General features: G+C 36.8%; 1 long non-coding RNA gene across 1 annotated transcript in view; it reads right to left on the reverse strand.

Moving 5' to 3' along the window:
• The window catches only part of LOC117980534 (uncharacterized), a 73,203-nt gene that overhangs the window by 47,965 nt on the left and 4,536 nt on the right, over positions 1-20,702 (reverse strand). The window contains exons 2-5 of the long non-coding RNA XR_008625568.2: positions 18,834-20,651; positions 17,091-17,687; positions 10,814-10,983; positions 2,149-2,196 (exon numbers count right to left, since the gene is read on the reverse strand). This is a non-coding gene — a long non-coding RNA (uncharacterized LOC117980534). The remainder of the gene's footprint in view (positions 1-2,148; positions 2,197-10,813; positions 10,984-17,090; positions 17,688-18,833; positions 20,652-20,702) is intronic.

A 20,702-nucleotide genomic window follows, 5' to 3' on the forward strand; every position in this document is an offset into this window, starting at 1 on the left:
GAGATTAGAATTGCAAGGTTCACACGGGGTGCATTCAGCTCACACATACTTTCACACGTACTTTCGGTCTCTGTAAAAATTAAAATGCAGCAGGTATTGTTCCTGCAAATCTCTATGCAAAAACATTCTGCCCGCGCTGGCCAAGGAAATCAAGCCCATTATAGCTCCTTGTGCTCATCCTTCCTTCCAAGAAGAGAGGTCTCATACATATTAGGCTGCTGTAAACAGCAAGAAGATTGTTTTTAAATACATTCTTTTTGGCTTTTAAGTCTCTTTGGCTTTTGAATATGAGTGAATTAATATGGTCTTTGACATCACAAGAGTAAAAACAAACCACTGAAAAATGAGTAGTGAAGATTTGAATAGAACTAAATATTCCAAATCTGATTAGAAAATGCTTGTCAATCCCTCTGTGTTTCTCCCCGTATCTAACATCTCCCAAACCATATATTCTTCCCAATAATACCAAAAGGAGAGAAAAGATATTTAACCTATAGAATCATATAGAGTGTGAATCTTAAAACATTAATTTCTCTCAAAGTAAATCTAGTGCCTATGGGCACTAGCAGCAGAGCATAGCTGCTAACACCTTCGTCCAACAAATCAAGGTTTAAATCCTGGTCCTGCTCCTTGGTATCTAATGACCTTAATTAAAGTGTTGTAATATTTCTGAGGTATTGGGATTTGATTAGAGGCATCCACTGGCAATAATTTGAGCAATGCTTTGACTACATCATTCCAGGTACTGCTCAGCAACAATTCAGAGAATTCATCCTTAAGATTCTGTTCTTTTCGAAACACATCCAGTACCAAAATCTGTATCAGACAGTGCTCACCTAGAGAAGCAGCACCAGTGGGAGGTAGATGATAAAATGATAAATAGATTATGTAGGTAGGTAGATAATTCATTACAGAAAATTAGCTTACTATCGTGGAGGCTGACTAAGCAAGTCCAACATCCCTAGCCCAGGGAACCAGGAAGGAAAGATCATGAGCAGAATGATACTCATGGGCACAGGCCAGCACTGTCATCCACAGACAGAATTTCATCTCTTTGTAAGAAAAACGTGGGGTCGGGCGTGGTGGCTCACGCCTGTAATCCCAGTGCTTTGGGAGGCCTACGCGGGCGGATCACGAGATGAGGAGTTCGAGACCAGCCTGACCAACATGGTGAAACCCCATCTCTACTAAAAATACAAAAATTAGCCAGGCGTGGTGGTACACGCCTGTAATCCCAGCTACTCAGGAGGCTGAGGCAGGAGAATTGCTTGAATCCGGGAGGTGGAGGTTGCAGTGAGCCGGGATCTTGCCACTGCACTCCAGCCTGGGCGACAGTGAGTGACTTCGTCTCAAATAAAAAAAAGAAAAGAAAAAAGAAAAACTTCAGCCCTGTTTTGAAGGCCATCCCACTATTCAGTAAGGCCCACCCAGATTTTCTAGGGTAACCTCTCTTATTAAGGTTAAGTGGTTAATGGCTTTAATCACATATGCAAAATACCTTCATAGCATGACATAGGTAAGTGTTTGACTAACTGGAGACTGTAGTCTAGTCAAATTGACACATTAAAACATCAACAAAAGTTGTTTTTTAAAAATTCTGATTCTTAGGTGTAAACCTAACAAACACCTGCATGACCTCTGCATTGAAAACTACAAAATATTAGGAAAGAAATGTTAAAAGACATAAATACATGAAGGGTTATATACCATGTTCACAAACTGGAAGGTTCAATATTGTAAAGCTAACAGTGCTTCCCAAATTTAACTGTAAATTAACGTAATCCCAATTTTATTCCTAGCAAATTTTGAATCGATATTGGAATTAACAAATTCTAAAGTTTATATAAAAATGCAAAAGGCCAAAATTAACCAAAATAATCATTTCATTTCTTGCTGAAGAAAGCTTATACTCTAGATATTAAGACTTATGGAGTGAAAATTATTAAAACAGTATATATTGCCATAAAAGACGAGACTGGATAGATTCATGGAACAGAATGGAGTCCGGGAACTGAAACACACACATGAGGTTAACTGATTTATGATGAAGAGGCCACTCACTACAATGCAGTGGGGAAATCATAGAATTTTCTACAAATGGTTCTGGCTCAATTGGATAGCTATGGGAAAAAAAATCTTTATTCTTACCTCATATCATATACACACAGGAAAATCTGTCCAAGAGGTACTGTAGATCTGAATGTGAAAGGTAAAACAATAAAACTTAGAAGAAAACATATGAGAGTATCTTCATGACTTTGGAGCAGGCAAAAATTTTACAAATAGGACACAAGAAGCGCTAGGTATATAAGTATAATTATATATTTTTTAAACATATATATTAAGATTTTCTGTTCATCAAAGGGTACCATTTAATCATTTCATGATGTATATGTATATCAAAACATCACACCATACACCTTAAATATATATAATAAAAATAATAATTGTTTTAGCAGACTAAAAAAAAGGGCATCATTAAGAACCAATAGAGTGCAGAAATAGGTCCATATGTAAATAATCAATTGATTTTGGCAAATACGCCAAGATAATTCAATGGGAAAAAGAAAATGGTACTGAAATAATTGAATCACCATATAACAAAAAATGATCTTTGAATTCTACCTCACACCTTTAAAATACAAATGTTCAAGATATACCACATGTATCACATACCTCAATGTAAAAGCTAAAACTATGTGCAGGTAATGGTCTGGCTCTTGATCTGGATGCTAGTTGCAGGGTTATGTTTTCAAGCTATACACTACACTTTGTTGTATGTTTACTGTAATTCTATTAAAAGAAAACACTATGTACAATCCTGCACCACATAACAACATCTGGGTGGATGATGGAAGATTATAGTAAGATTGTAATCTTATAAGATTATAATACCATATTTTAACTGTACTGTTCCTCTGTTTAGGTATGTTTAGATACACAGATACCACTGTTACAACTGCCTGTTCACTACAGTAATATGCTGTACAGGTTTGTAGCCTATACCATATAGCCTGGATGTGTAGTTGGCTACACCAAGTTTGTGTATATACACTCCATGATGTTTGCACAAAGAAACTGCCTAATGATGCATTTCTCAGAATGTATGGCCATCATTAAGCGATGCATGACTCTGTGTGTATGTATATATGTATGTGTATATGTATACAATCATATGTATATGTGTGCATGTATGTGTGTACACACATATACATGTATATACAAATGTATATGTATACATGCATATATGTATTTTACATTGAGGTATGTGATACATCCTGAACATTTGTATATGCATACACGCATATATGTAAAAGCTAAAACTATGTGCAGGTAATGGCCTGGCTCTTGATCTGGATGTGTATATATGCGTGTATACATACTTACAAACATATATTTTATATATACACACACAAATATATATACACATATAAGGGTGTGTATGTGTGCATGTGTATTTGCTTCAAGCCCCACCCAATGTTCCAATATTACCAACTGTCTCTCACACCCTAATTCCACAAGGCTAGAAGCACTCTCCCCTACCTTGAACTTTAATTGTATTTATTTGTAACTCCCTTATGCTGCATCTTTCTTTCTTTCCTATAGTAATGTTGCCAGGATAGATTGTATTTCCTCTACTAGACTGTAAATATATCCATCAAAGTGTTTTGGCCAGAGCAAGTGCTCAGTAATTTCATGAAGGAAAGAATAAAACCTTAGTTTAGTTTTAAAACAAGCCTGACTCCTCAGTTTTTCTTTTAAAGCAGCCATTATAACATCAAACTATTTCCTCTGATTAAATGAATTACGGATAAAGTCCAGTGTGAATTAATTTCAGGCATAAATTCTATAATTTTTTATACATAGTCCACCTTGTGTATTTTAATAAAGCAATATGACTGGTAATTTTTAAGTAATTGATATCTATAGATTTTAATTTCTAAATTAAAATATATATTTCAACATAAAACAGTAGTCACTATTGGATAGAGAGAGAAAAGCATTACAGTCTGGTGGTCAATACCTTTAGTAGGTATCTGAACTGCCGCAGCACGTCACGTTAAACTGTTACTCAGTCCACTTTCCTCCCTAGACTTGGAGCCCCTCAAAGACAGGAACTACATCTTATTCTTTTTGCACGTCCAAGGTCAATTACAGATCTTTGCTCTGTGTGTACACATAGTACTCACAAATCATACATTTTTTATATATATATATATATATATATATATATATATATATATAGTTTTTTTTTTTTTTTTTTGAGACGGAGTTTTGCCCTTGTTGCCCAGACTGGAGTACAATGGCGTGATCTTGGCTCACCACAACCTCCGCCTCCCAGGTTCAAGCGATTCTCCTGCCTCAGCCTCCCGAGTAGCTGGGATTACAGGCATGTGCCACCAGGCCCAGCTAATTTTGTATTTTAAGTAGAAACGGGGTTTCTCCATGTTGGTCAGGCTGGTCTCGAACTCCCAACCTCAGGTGATCCACCCACCTCAGCCTCCCAAAGTGCTGGGATTACAGGCATGAGTCACCGCGCCCAGCCAAAATATTTTTGATAAAATAGAATGAGTGACTCGAAATAAGGAGATCTTCATTTTAAGCCCTGCCTAGCTTTGAAGTCTTCCTGTATGCCTAACAATAAGATATTTCTTTCCTTCCTTCCTCATTCTCTCCTTTTCTATCTACAATAGCAATAACAACAATACTGCCATGAAAATTATAATTTCTACATTGAGTCTTCTTACCAATGTACTTTTTCTTCTTATCACACATTATACTATTTCAAAGCAACAGTGACATCTGTTTTGGGAGAAGTTGAGTCTTAGGACTCTCCTGTGTCCTGGTATGTTTAAACATAAATACTTAAGATCAGCTAGGGTTAATAGGTCCCAGATAAGTGTCATGTCCATCATTTCACCCTGCCCTTTAAATCATTGGTCTAAATATTTTGGGGTTGCAAATATATTTTCTTTCAAATGTAACTCCCGTTGATTGAGATATCTTGGGTTCCTCTATTGAGATTCTGAAGTTACCTTCAGTCTCAGCAAGACAGAATGCTACAATTAATTAGTAAGGGAAGATGAACGATTGGTATGCATGCTATATTCCTGCCATCCCTTTTCCGTGGCCCTTAATTATTTAATGCCAAAGTGAAAATTCAAATATCCATTCATTTATTCATTGTTTCCTCCATCCATTCAAGATACGCATACTGAGCACTATGCTAGGCCCATAATGGCCAATGTGATTACAGAACTAGCTAAGAACTCTAGAATAACACTTACTCATAGGTCATTTTGATACAGATAATTTTCTTATTGTTTGTATAATCAATTTAATGGTATTGATTAGTGAGAGTTCATTGGCCAGGCCTGTGTTAAAGAATACTATTGTCTTTTAAATATGCTATTCCATTTATCTTAAAAAGCATTCCTGTTAATTGCAGGGGCACAGATGTTTCTATACCCCTTTTACACGTAAGAAACTGAGGCATAATAGAGCATGATGTAGCAAAACAGATCATTGGATTTGGGTTTCTCTAATCATAAAATGTTATATTAAAAAAATGTCCTGGTAATCATTCTAGTTTCTCCACAATAATGTTCTGTTTTTGTGACCTCCCAAGAAATGCCCCTTTCATGAACTCATTCACTGCATGCCTAGACTTTGCTGAGTATGGAAAGGTCAGCACTCAAATGTTGGCAGGGAGTAAATTTAAATAAAATTGAGAAAGTGGCACTATAATTGCAACTGCCTTTAGGAAATGCAGAGTTTAAATAGTTGTATTTTCTTCTTTCCTCCCTTTTGAGTGTGCTTTTTGATTCAGATGTCGGAAAGCCATAGAAATCTTTAAAAATAATGTATTATACACCTGCAACCTTTGCAGCTGATCACCTAAGGTATCTCCTAATTTTTTTTTTTTTTTTAAAAAGGTGTGTGTGTGAAAGAGAGCAGAGAAAGAGTTGAGACAGAGTGTGTGAGTGTGAGTGTGTGTGTGTGTGTGTGTGTGTGTGTGTGTGTGTAATGTGAAGCAAGAGGAGGAAGAAAGCTTACACAGAAATCCCGCAGGAACAGAGCCCAGGGTGCTATTTTCTTTTCTTTGCATAAGAACCACAGGTCACTACGAATGACCAGAGAGTAAAAGTCTTTGATTCTCTGCAACCCTAGGTCATGCCGTGTAGATAGAATAAACCCTAAGATTTGGGTAATTTATTTTAAAAACCTGGTACTTTGTACCAGCTTGAGAGCTGGTTACCCCTCCTTGAAACCAAACTTTCATTTTCTAATTTTATTTTCCAGGCAACTTCCCATGAAAAAAAGTTAGGAGAAAGTGTATTTCCTGGCGCTGTGTCAAGCTCTCAAGAATGAATATTTGGATAGATAAGGCAAGTACATCACTAAGATCAAATGACGTCTCTGCTCTAATCTAAATTCAACCAATTTTAAATTTCAGGGTTCCAAGTTGTTTTTAGGTCCTATCTTTAGAGTCACTCCTTTCAATGATATATCATTTCCTCCAGGTTGAGATTTTTAAAATATTGCTCAATTATTTCCTAGTAAAACATTATTGCCTAGGTGTTTCTTAAGGAATTTCCTGACTCTTGGAAATTATTGCTCTACCAAACATTTGTGAATGTAATTAATTCGTTTTCTTGATTCCATCGGTGTGATATCACATGTACAAATTATAATATACAGATCTGCTTTCTGGCAGGGAGCACCATGTGTTTAGCACAGCAATCTATTATACCACACACACATTATTCATTAACACTAATGGACATCATGTGCATAAAACCCACTCATCAATTGGAAAATTAAACTCCCTTGTGTATAAATAAATCACACCCTCAGCTATATAAAGGCACTTCTTTTTATCTTTAAATTTGTATTTTAGTGATTGTTTAAGAAACGCAATCGGATTGGTCTATAGTATCTTTTACTGTAGCAAAGATTTGGCTGTGCTGAGAACAAACTCTACCTCATCCAAAAGTCTTTCTTTTGGTTACTAACATTCCAAGCGTAGCCAAAAGACACACGGTTGAAGTTTAGAAACATTCTGCAGGCTGATAAAAATGCAAGTAGGTCCTCTAAGTAGGAAAAACTTTTGGCTGAGTTTCAGGGAAAAAGGCTTCTTAAACTCAAAATACCACCTTTCCCTGTTTCTTTACCTGAAATGCCCAGTGAACCATTACCAGTCCCTCTGTTGTGATTTTCTCAGCTGTAAAGTGAGATACTAATAAGACCTATCTCGTTAGGCTGTTGGGAAGACTTAATGAAATGACACGAAAGGCTTCCCATAGGATCTGTTAGACAGAGGCTACAAAGAAGGATGAGATGATCCACCACTTAAATCATGATAACTCATGACAACACGGTCCTACTATGTGTCAGTCACTCTACAGAATGCTTGTCTTACTTTATCTCAAATTAATCCTCACAATTCTGACAGAGAGTTATGATTATTCCCAACGTACACATGAAAGACGGTTACAGTTCATAGGAATTGGGCTCAGGGAGGTCAACCAGCTCTCTCAAGGTCACACAGATTCTTATGCAAGGATTCTGTGTGATTATGGTCTTGCTCTTTCCCTGATCAGAATAAGCTGAAGTATACATGCAGAAATAGGAGATTTTTTGTCCTAGAAAAATATCCAACGTCCCATAAATTACCATGATGTCCTTTTTTGTAGCTTCTCAGGGAATCCTTGAAGATAGTAGTTTTAGAAAACTGAAAAATATTTTTTAATAATATAGCTAAGTATAGATAGATTCAATGACAGAAACTAGAATATTAAGCATCTTCAGCATCAAATAAATGAGTGCTGAGTAACTCTGGAACCTTGCAAGCTCTCTCAGCTCACACTTGCCTTGCTTCACATATGGGGGGGGAAGAGAAATCCAGTTACATTCTTCTATTTGTTTGTCAACATTTCCTAATACAACTGCCAAAATGTCAACCTAGACTTTTTAGAAAAAGAAAGAAAAGGATTGGGTTAAAATAAGTAACTACAAAAGAACGAGGATGATTTTATCCACATTTATACAGCTATTTTAAAAATGTTTAATCATAATATGATTAGTGTTTGGAAAGATTTGTCTAGTTTAAAAATAGTTTTAAAGTTGTGAAAAAAATGTTTTAAATAAATAAGAGGCTCTGAGAACCATCTAGCATTTACAACATTGTTAAGAACTGACTGAAGTGTCATTTAAGTAATGCTTCTGAAATTTCCTGCACAAACTAGTGCCTTTATATGTGGACATAAACAGTTTCTCCATTGCAAACAACACGTCTTTGCTTTAAACAAAGATGAATCCTTCAAACGGAGATTAGTATCAGTGTTTCTTCAACACACAGTAAAAATTCATTATGACTTTCTCTATTAATGTATCCTTGCATAATTTATTTTACATTTGGACACAAGAAAATGCTGTAAAAATTTATTTGGAAAAAAATGCAGTTTATTGTAGTCTGAAAAAATTTTCCATATATGCACTGCAGCTCTTCCTAGATACATCAATTAACGGAAGATTTTTAAAAACAGTTTTAACTAAAAAAAATAAAGAACATTAATAATATTTTGGTTTTTCTCAAACTCAATACAGCCATATTCTTTGATTGGTACATTTTTGTATTTGTTACCACTCAGTATACCTAGGAATCTAAAATGCTGGCATTCTGAAACATAACCATTAGGATAGTTGTTACATATTTAATTTCATGCTCCACTCAGCATAAAGCAGTTGTGGGACTACAGACCAAAGCAAATTAAGTGGCTTCTTAGATAATTTCCTGCTTAATTGAAAGCAGGTAGCTTTTTAAAAGTAATAATTGGTTTTGTTTCAAATGATTGTAAAGTTATTTCTTTTTTTGAATACATGATTATAGAATAACTTTCTACTTAATCCAAACACAATGAGTTGGGAGTCTCCCACTGAGTCTAAGGGACAAGAAAGTGACCTAGTTCTGGTAGCAAATAAATGGGGGTAGGAGTGGATGTGGGACATGGGGCAAGGCAGGGGAAGAATAGCATGGTGTTTGGGTTGGAACACACACAGACATGCACATGCATATGTATATACAGTTACACCAGTTACACAAGTTCAGGTTGAATATCCCTTATCTGAAATACTTGGGACTAGAGGTTTTTCAAATTTTTTTGGATTTTGGAATATTTGCATATACATAATGAGATTATCTTGTGATGCTCCCCAAGCCTAAGCACTAAATTTATTTATGCTTCACATATACCTTATACACATAGCCTAAAGGTAATTTTATATAATATTTTAAATAATTTTGTGCATGAAACAGAGTTTTGACAGCAACTCGCTACATGAGGTCAGGTGTGGAATGTTCCACTTGTGTCATGTCAGAGTGCAAAAAATTTCAAATTTTGGAGCATTTCAGATTTTTGATTTTTGAATTATGGATGCTGTGTGTGTGTGCGCGCGCGTGTGCACATGTGTACACATATATATTTATCATTAACATATACAATAGATTGGGTTTCATTTCTGTCTGCTCTACTCTTACCATTGGACTAATGTTAACAAGTGGTCTATTATGAGATTGATTGCCCTGGTTCATACCTTCCAGACAGGTTTTCCTTATTACAGTGTAAAAACAAACTATCTGATATGATGGTCTATCATCACATAGAAATAAGAGTATCAGCTGTGATGCTCTATCTTGCTTTTGGAGATACAGTCCAAGGAGTATGAATGTGAGCACACTAATAAAGAGACATGAAAAGAATTCGGTTAACATAAATGCCTATATATTGGGGGGACAATAGAATTCTCTTTTGTCAGGAGTCAATATTCAGAGTTTTTCGTTTTTGTTTTGTTTTTGAAATGGAGTTTCGCTCTTGTTGCCAAGGCTGGAGTGCAATGGTGTGACCTCAGCTCACTGCAACCTCCACCTCCCGGGTTCAAATGATTCTCCTGCCTCAGCTCCCAAGTAGCTGGGATTACAGGTACCTGACATCATGCCTGGCTAATTTTTTGTATTTTTAGTAGAGACGGGGTTTCATCATGTTGGCTGGTCTCGAACTCCCGACCTCAGGTGGTCCACCCACCTCGGCCTCCCAAAGTGCTGGAATTACAGGTGTGACCCACGGCATCCAGCCTCAGAGTTTTTCAAATAAATTAGAAAAAGCTTTTAAGTCACAAAAAAAAGAATGTTTTCTTGTTGCATAGATTGAACAGAATAAGAGAGACAGAGACAGACAAATGAAAAGATATTCTTCAGAACCAAAAATTTTTTAAAACTGCAAGAAAAAAACATATACTGAATTTTTACATTCATCAATTGCCATGGTGATTCATGCAACTGATAACAGTGAGCATCAGCACCCTAGAGCTATGGAGTAAGTGCTAAGAGATGCGCTTTTGGTATTTAATGAAATTCTAACTTGCCTGCAGTTTTTTTTTTGTTTTGTTTTGTTTTTGTCGCTGCTACTTTGAATCACTGCTGTCAACCAGGCTGCACTTGGAACCACTAGCTATGCAGTTACAGTGCAATGTATTAACAAATCCATTTTTATTTTTCAATACTTGGAACCACCCTGTAGTACTAAATGCTTGGTTTCCCATTTTTGTGGCATTCCCAAGAATATTTTTAACAGTCATTTTTAAAATGTCAAAGGAAGGAAAGAAGAAAGGAAGAGAAGGGGAAGGGAGGGAGGACAGAAGGAGGCAGGGCTTCCAGCAGAGGAGCCATGAGTGAGTCTTATAGTCATGCTGGAAATAAATGTTCACCAGCTATTTCAGTGTTCCACCCTCATAGCAGACTTCGTTTCCCTACCTACTTGAAGTTGGACATGTTGCATGTGTTTTGGTCCTTGGAAAATCTCAATTGACGTTTATCAATTCCACCAGGCAGAAGCCTTTCTGGATGTATCTTGCTTCCCCCCTTCCTTGTGCCACAGCCACCAACTCTCTAAGACAGTAGAGGTCCATCGGCCTCACTCAAACCTGGAAGGAGAAAACATTTAGCCAACCCATCATGGATATGTAGCAGGAGCAAGACATAGATCTTTGTTTCTATGAGCAACTAAGATTTCACTGCAACATAACCTAACCCTAATTAATATAGCAGGTGATGGGAGAGAAATAAGAATTCAACTTGTAGCAGCAATTGTCATAAAATTGAAAAGAGAAAACAAGGTGAAAAGAAAAAGATGGCATAAGAGAATATGAAGTTCTAGAATGAATATGAAACTGAAAATTCAAATACTGGCAATAACTGGTCAAGAAACAAAGAACAATGCTAACAGAATTCTATCAGTTACCCCATAAAGCATAGAGAAAACAGTCCTGGGGAATATTAGTTTTGAGACTCAGGAGGATATTTTATGTCTCCTTTGACCTATTTTAGCGTTCTTCCAACATGACTTCCCTTAATGCTCAATAGAATTTTTCAGAAATTCCTGAAGGAAAAATGAGCATAAGTTGGTTGTCGCTTGAGTGTGTTGTATGAAAGACAGGAAGATGGTTGCGTTTCTCACTTTAGGATCTGAATCAATGGTGGTACTGTTCAATGAGATGGAGAACACAGAAGGGAGTTGAATTAGGATATGCTGAGATTGAAAAGCCTGTGTGACATCCAAATGGAGACATCCAGTGGTAACTGCAGATTCAATAAATGAGTTCGAATCTGTTAGCTTTTTCGTAAGACCAGAATTATGGAATTGGATAAGATTATCCAAGGTCAGTATATATGAGAAAAAGAGGGCAGAACCTCAAATTACAACAACATTTAAGGAATACGTAAGAAAAAAAAACCCTCAAAAGAAAATTAGAAAGTACAGTCAGAGAAATAGGAAGAACTTTACCTACTAAAATTTCCAGGCCCTAACCTTAACCTCAAACTTTTCTCCCAGTCTTTCACTTCCTGCTCATGGTTTTACTTCCATGTCTATTCTACTACCATAACCAATCACTTTTACCTATCATTTTGTATTCTCAATAGTCTTTCTTCTTGACTTACACCACTACCCTATCATACCTGGATCATTTTTAAAAATTCACATTTCTATTCTTACAAGGATATCTTCCTTACAACTATTTTTCTAGCTATTCCTGAGCCTAAAGAGTTAAGAGGCTTCCAGAGTAAGTCCTCTGACTCAAATACTCAGCCCAATTGTTTGGCTTCCTTAATCACTATTCAGGTAATATATAGAGCATGACCACAGGAAGAAAGAACTAATATTTGAACATATATTATGTGTTAGTCATGCACTGTGGTGGGTCTTTTATATACAACATATTTACTCTTAACAATATCATGAATTTTTATTGACCTTAAGAAAGTTAAGAATTTTGACCAAGATCTCATTGCAATACAGATATTCTGCCTCCAAAGCCTTGTCCACACCACCAGGCTCGGCTGCCTTCCAAATAATAATGCATTGCTCCTTTCTTCAAAATATTGTCACTGTTTGGGCAAGAGAAAGTCCACATATGCTAAAATTATTTTAAAGCTGTTTCAAATCCAACAGAAGTAGAAACTGATACCCCTTCACAATGAAGGGGAGAGACTATAATCTTTGTGTTAAACAGGCATAGCTAGGTTGTTTTTAACCCGGGCTGTACTTTTTAGAATCATCTACTTTTAAAAGCAATGGGTCTTCAACTTTCAGAAAGATGGAGCAGTGTTCCATCTATTTCAGACATAAGAAGGTTGAAGACAAGGTGAACAGAAGGCAGCAAATCAGCTAGGGAACTTGGGACCCGATGAACAACAGGTGGTGAGTGCTCTGAGTTAATTTTTTGCCTCAAATATCCCAGATTAGGTGCTGGAGAAGACAGAAACCCAGAAATACCAACAAGTATCAACCCAAAAAGCCTCAACAGAAACCTGCCCTCTCTAGAAAAAGGATAAGCAAAATGGCTACCTAGCCAGACAGAAGATGCTTGGACAGTAACAGCCGAACACCACAGAGAAAACTGTGGCCTCACCTCCACCCCCACCAGCAAAAACTGAGTGGGAGGCTCCATTTCCACCATTGCCAGATACCCCAAAACTCCTATCCAAGTGGTGTCATAGAGGAAAAGCAGAGAGCTAGGAACTTCATCTCCACCAGGCAATAAGGAGTCTTCACCACCACCACCACACTGATGGTGCTCATGGAGACCACATGGAGAGTATGGACTTCCATCCCATCCTGCAGTAATAAAATGCTCCTCCCCACCTCACTGGAGTGGCATCAGAAAAAGTTAGTGGAGAGGTAGAACTTTCACTCCTGCCCAGCAGAAACCAGACCACCCCAACTCAACTCAACAATGTCAGTAGAGGCCAAGCAGTAATGAGTCTTCATGCCCCTCCCAGCCAGGATGATAGCAACAGAGGTTTAATGGAGAACTAGAACTTCCACCCTTGCCCAGGAGTTATGAGGAGTCCCTCACCCCCAGTTATTAACATTGGCATGGATTTCTATTTCCGCTTGGCAGCAATAAAGCAGCACCACCATACAAATGTTTTAATGAGTAATTATGAACATGCCCAAAACAAATGGAAAAAAAATTAAAAGTCTCAGCAAGGAAAACAAAAATATAAATAAGAACCAAAAGGAAATTGTGTTAGTGGAAAGACAGCAGAATTAAAAACTCAATGGATGACCTAAACAGCAGAATGAAGGGAACAAAAAAAGGAAACAGTAAACTTGAAGATAACAATAAAAATTACCCAATCTGAAAGCAGAGAGAAAACTGATAGTTTTAAAAATGAGCAGGGCCTTTGGGACCAGTAGGATTATAACAAAACATCTAATATATCTTTAAAGACTAGGAAGGAGAGAAGAAAAAGGGTGTGGCTGAAAAGTATTTGAAAAAATAACAACTGAAAACTCCCCAAATTTAGCCAAAGCATAAACCAACAGATTCATAAAACTATCAATGAATGCCAAGAAGGATAAACACAAAGAAATCATTACTGAAGCACATTATACTCAAACTTCTGAAAATAAAGACGGAAAAAGTCTTGAAAGTGGCAACAACAAATAATACCTTATTTACAGGGGAAAAAAATTTAAATGACAGATTTCTCAACAAGAAACATGGGGGCCATAAGGAAGTGGCATAACATTTTTCAAGTACTAAAAGAAAAGAATTGTCATCTCAAAATTGTATATCCAGCAAAAATATCCTTCAATAATGAAGGAAAAATCAAGACATTTTCAGTTGAAGGACAACTAAGATAGTTTGTCACCAACAGACCTACTTAAAAGAATAACTAAAGACGATGGGCATGGTGGAACACACCTGTAATTCCAGTACTTCTGGAGGCTGAGGTGGAAAGATCGCTTGAAGCCAGAAGTTCAAGACCAGCCTGGGCAACAAAGCAAGACCCCATCTGTACAAAAAATTTAAAAAGCTGGCTAGGGTGGTGGTGCTACGTTGGAGGGTGAAGAGAGGATTGCTTGAGTGCAAGAGTGTGAAGCTGTAGTGAGCTATGATTGCAGGACTGAACTCCAGCCTGGCTGAGAGAGAAAGATCTTGTCAAAAAAAAAAAAAAAAAAAGCGAAAGAGTTCTCTAAACAGAAAGAAAATGATAATTAAAAACAGAAAACTTGTAACATCAAGAAAGAAAGAAAGAAGACAGAAATCATAAAAAAAACCATGGGAAAATATAATAGCTCAAGAGGAGAAAGAAAACCTAAGTATTTGACTATTGAGACAAAGATTATAACACTATCCGGTAGGGTTCTAAATGTATGTACAGGAGATACTTAAGACAATTATATTGCATATTTATATTATAAAGTGAAGGGATATGAAGGGAGGGAAGACTTTAACACTTCACTTGAACTGGTACTCCATTAACACCAATAGAGTTAGTAAGCTATGTAACTATAATACAGTAGCTACAGCAACCATTAAAAATGCTATACATTTGCACTCAAAAACACTATACATAAATCAAAACGGATTTTTATAAAATGTTTAAGTAGCCCAAAGCAAGAAAGAGTTTAAAAAAAGGAAGACAGAGCAAATATTAAATAAAATAGGAAACAAAAGCATAAACGTATATCAATAATTACATTTAATGTAAATGGTCTAAATACAACTATTAATAAAATGAGATCACAGAATGAATTTTAAAAAAAGAGATGACCCAACTATATGCTATCTACAAGAAGCTCACTTCAAATATAATGAAATAGGTTGAAAGTAAAAGTATAAAAAAAAGTCATGAAAGTATTTGAAGAAAGCAGGGATGGCTATATTAAAAGAAAGTAGACTTCAAAGCAAAGGACAAGAGACAGAGAGAAATATAATTCACCAAAAAGAATTACATAAGCAATTCTAAGTGAACTGTATTAGCAATTCTAAGTGAGTATGCACCAAATAACAGACTTATAAAATATGTGAAGCAAAAACTGATAGAACTGAAGGGAGAATTAGATATATCCACAATTATAGTTGGGGACTTCAACACTCCTCTCTCAACAACTGATAAAACAATTGGATAGAAAATCAGCAAAGATATAAGAGAACCCAATAACATCATCAAGCAACAGAAGCTAACTGACACTTCCAGAGCACCCCGCCCAACACTAGCAGCATTCTCTTTAAGCAATCACAGAGCATACACCAAGATAGATCATATCCATAACACAAACTCATGAAATTTAAAAGAATTAAATCATATGGAGTGTATCCTCTGACTATAATGAAATTAAAGTAGAAATCAGTAACAGAAAGATAATAGGAAAATAACCCAACACTTGGAAACTAAATTCCCTATAAAATAATCCATAGCTCAAAGAGGAAGTCTAAGTGGAAATCAAAACATACACTGAACTGAATGAAAATAAAAACACAACATATCAAAATTTGTGGATGCAGCAAAAACACCGCTAAGAGGGAAACTTATAGAACTAAAAGCTTACATTAAAAAGCAGAAAAATATCTCAAATTAAAATCTAAGATTATACCTCAAGAGCATAGAAAAGGAAAAGAAAAACCCAAAGAAAGCAGAGAGAGGGAATAATAAAGAGAAAAGCAAAAATCAGTGAAATTGGAAACAGAAAATCAGTAAAAGATGGTTCTTTGAAAAAAAAAAATCAATAAAATGCACAAATCCCAATCAAGACAAATTAAAAAGGAGAAAAAAACATAGTAGGAAAGAAAGCAGGGATATTACTACAGATCCTGCAGATATCAAAGGGATAATGAGTAAATACCACATAAATTAGACAAAATTAGACAATAGATAAAATGACCCCATTCCTCAAAAAGCACACATTATCCCAACTCACACAATATGAAATAGATCATTTAAATAGCACTTTATTGAGAAAACTGAATTCATAATTTTTAAATTACAGAAAAAGAAAACTCCAGGGCCCGCCAGATTGTTTTACCACACTATTCTAACAAATGTTTAAAGAAGAATTAACACCAATTATACATATACTTTCCCCAAAAATAGAAGAGGCATGAACACTTCCCAATTTATTTTAGGAAGCCAATATTATCCTGCTATCCAAACCAACCAAAGATTGCATGAGAGAGAGAGAGACAGGGAGACAGAGAGAGATAAACAGAGACAGAGACAGAAACTACAGACTGATATCTTTCGTTAATGTAAGTGCAACAATCAACAAAATATTAGCAAATGGCCTTCAGCACTATATCAACACAGAATTATATACCATGAGCTAGCATCCTGGGGATGAAAGACTGATTTAACATTCAAAAAATCAATCAATATATTAATAATCTACCATATTCACAAGCTAAAGGGAAAAAAATCATGATTCATCAGTTGATGCAGAAAAAGTACTTAACAAAATTCAACATCCATTCATAATACAAATTCTCAGAAAACTGGGAATGCAGGGAACTTCCTCAAACTGACTTTTTAAAAACTTGAAGAAAAAAAACCCTACAACTAATATTATACTTAATATGAAAGACTGAATGCTGGCCTGGCATGGTGGCTGTAATCCCAGCACTTTGGGAGGCCGAGATGGGCAGATCACCTGAGGTCAGGAGTTCCAGACCACCCTGGCCAACATGGCGAAACCCCATCTCTACTAACAATACAAAAATTAGCTAGGCATGGTGGCACACACCTGTAGTTCAGCTACTTGGGAGGCTGAGGTGGGAGAATCACTTGAATCCGGGAGACGGAGGTTGCAGTCAGCTGAGATCACACACTGCATTCCAGCCTGGGTGAGAGAGAAAGACTTGATCTCAAAAAAAAAAAAAAAAAAAAAAAAAAAGACTGAATGCTTTCTCCCTAAGCTCAGGAACAAAACAAGGATGTCCCACCTCACCACAACACAATATTGGAAGTTCTAGCCAGCACAATAAAGCAAGAAAAGGAAATGCAAGGAAGAACTAAAACTGTTGCTGTTTGCAGATGACAGGTTTCCCTACGTTGTTAAAAAAAAAAAAAAAATCCAAGAAACCTTCAAAAACAAAAAACCCCAAAACAACAAAACTCCTAGAGCCAATAAGTTCAGCAAAGTCACAGAAAGATCAACATACAAAAACCAACTATACTTTTATACACTGGGTCCTATTTGAGTATAGAGTGGGAAGAGGGGGTGGATTGAAAAACTACCTATCAGGTACTGTGTTTATTACCTGGTGATGAAATAATCTATATGCCAACTCCCCATGATGCATTATTTCTTATATAACAAACTAGCACATGTACTCCAAACCTAAAAGTTAAAGAAAAAAAAATTAAAAACTTGGATTTTATTAAAATTAAAAACTTTTTCTCTCCAAAAGATCCTTTTTTTTTTTTTTTGGGAGATGGGAGTTTTGCTCTTGTTGTCCAGGCTGGAGTACAACTGCGCGATCTTGGCTCACTGCAACCTCCGCCTCCCAGATTCAAGCAACTCTCCTGCCTCAGCCTCCCGAGTAGCTGGGATTACAGGCATGCGCCATCAGGCCCGGCTAATTTTTGTATTTTTAGTAGAGACGGAGTTTTTCCATGCTGGTCAGCCTGGTCTCGAACTCCCGACTCAGGTGATTCACCCGCCTAAGTCTCCCAAAGTGCTGGGACTACAGGCGTGAGCCACCGGATGTGGCCCAAAAGATCCAAAAGACAGCAAAAACACTGGGAAAAACTATTTGCAAACCACATCTCTCAGGGGTCCCCAAGTCCTGGGCCTCAGACTGGTACAGGTCAATGGCCTGTTAGGAAGCTGGCAACACAGCAGGAGTTAAGCACCTCCTGAGCCAGCATCACCACCTGAGCTCTGTCTCCTGTCAGATCAGCCAGGGCATCCGATTCTCACAGGAGAGCGAACCCTACTGTGAACTGCGAATGCGAGGGATCTAGTTTGCATGCTCCTTATGAGAATCTAACTAATGTCTGATGATCTTAAGTGGAACAGTTCCATCTGGAAACCATTTCCCCCACCACCCCCACTTCCGTGGAAAAAACTGTCTTCCACGAAACTTGTCCCTGATGCCAAAAAGGTTGAGGACTGCTGATGTAACTGATAAAGGACTCATGTCTGTAATTTAAAGAACCTTCAAAACTCAACAGTAACAGAACAAATTAAGAAAATGACACGAAGAGGGATTTCACTGAAGAGGATATGTGTATGGCAAATAAAGACATGAGAAAATGGTCAACATCACTAGTCATTAGGAAAATGCAAATTAAGACCAGAGTGAGGTATCACTGCACACCTAATCGGAACAGTAAAAGTAAAAAAAAAAAAGTGACAATACAAAATACTGGTAAGGATGTGGAAAAACTGGATCTCTCATATATGGCTGCTGGGAATGTAAAATAGTACCACATTTCTGGAAAATAGTTCAGCAGTTTCTTTAAAAATTAAACACATACTTACCATATGACCCAGCAATCACACTCCTGGACATTTATCCCAGAGAAATGAAAATTTAGGTCCACAGAAAAACCTGCAAGCAATTTTTCAAGACAGTTTTATTTGTAATAGGCACTCCCCCCCCCCGCCAAAAAAAGGAACCAAAATGTATGATAGGTGAACGCTGAATGATTAAACAAACTGTGTTACACCCATAGTGTAGAACTCAGTAACAGAAAGGAACAAACTAGAAATACCTGCAATAACTTGGATAAATCTCTAGGGCATTCTGCTGAGTTGGGTGGGGTGGGGGGTGGGGGGGATGGTGAGCTAATCTTAGAAGGTCACAAGCTGTGAGGACCAATTTATAAAACATTCCCCAAACGACAAAATTATAGAAATGGAGAACAGACTGATGGTTGCAAAGGGTTAGGGATGGTGTGGGGGAAAGAAAGGGACGACCATAAAGGGACTGTATGAGAGAGATCTTCGTGGTGTTGAAATAGTTTGTATTTTGATTGTGGTAATGATTACAAGAGTCTTCAGGGATAAGGTGACACAGAATCACAGGCACATTTTATCTCAGTGTCAATGTCCTGGCTTTATTATTGTGCTCTAGCTATGCGGAATGTAACCAACAGTGGAGGCTCTATCAGACTTCTCTGTACTATCTTTGCAACTTCCTGTAAGTCTATATTCAAATAAAAAGTTAAAAAAATCGGTGCCCAGGCCACATCCCAAACCTTGTAAATTAAAATATCTAGGGGAGGAACCTAAACAACTGCATTTTTTTTTTAAATGCACGAGGTAATTTTAAAGTGTAGCTAGAGTTAGGAACCACCGCCAGCTGGTATTATTACCGAAACTACAAGCAGGTGGAACACCTGTAAGTCTGGTGGAAGATGATAAGGAAGGAGAAAACTAAATATACAAATCTATGTTAGCTTTCTTGAGGGTTTTATTCTCCTAATGTTAAAACCTAGTATTAAGTGAATCCAAATAATGTGGATGGGATAATCAGTCATCCATTATGATACAGACCATTTTACACAAAAAAGGCCAGCCCCAATAGACTATTCTTTAGATTCTTAAGCATTTGGTATCGATGTTACAATTTTAAAATGCTAAAAAGCAATTACAATCACATTTAAATATGCAGCAATTTTAGAAAATCAATGTTTCACCGAGTTTCTTATTTTAGATGAATAACAAAATGAGTTCAAATTTTTGTGTTGACTACCACCAGCAGCGACCCGTGGGAAGTAAGTGAAAAGCAAGTATTCCTATTTTGACTACACATTCTAATGTATTGGTTATTTATATTTATGATCACCAACTATTATCTATTAGACTCTCCGGATTTAACTGTTTAGGAAGTGAGCTATAGACATATGGAAGCCAAGGATTATTTTGAGCCAATAAACAGTGACTTGACCAACCGAATGCCTTGTGTGGTTATTAATCATTCTATATCACCATCATCAAAAGACACTGTGCATCTACTCAGCTGGGCCAGGGGATTAAAAGTTTAGGAAAGAGTCCCTCCTTGCCTTTAAACGGTTTAAAGTCTGTTTGAGGATGGGTCCAAATACATAAAATGATGAATAACAAAGCGAAGAACATGCTGAAATCTGGACTGACAGAAGAAGAGGGCCAAAGGGCTTGTTTTTACTGGAAGTATTTTTGCATAAGCTGGGAAGGGAGTTTGCATCTTCTGGACTCATAGATCAGACAAATGAGCAGCTTCAACAAAGCAGATTTATGCTATCCACCAGGAAGGTTTTGCTTAGTTGTCAGTTGTGGACTTTCTTCCAAAAATACAGCTGTTTTGAAGCAAGAAATCTGGCACCAAAAAATAAATAAAATGAAATTTTAGAGTAAGAATTACCTCCC

This window comes from Pan paniscus, chromosome 5, assembly GCF_029289425.2.
Source record: "Pan paniscus chromosome 5, NHGRI_mPanPan1-v2.0_pri, whole genome shotgun sequence".
Lineage (NCBI taxonomy): Eukaryota > Metazoa > Chordata > Mammalia > Primates > Hominidae > Pan > Pan paniscus.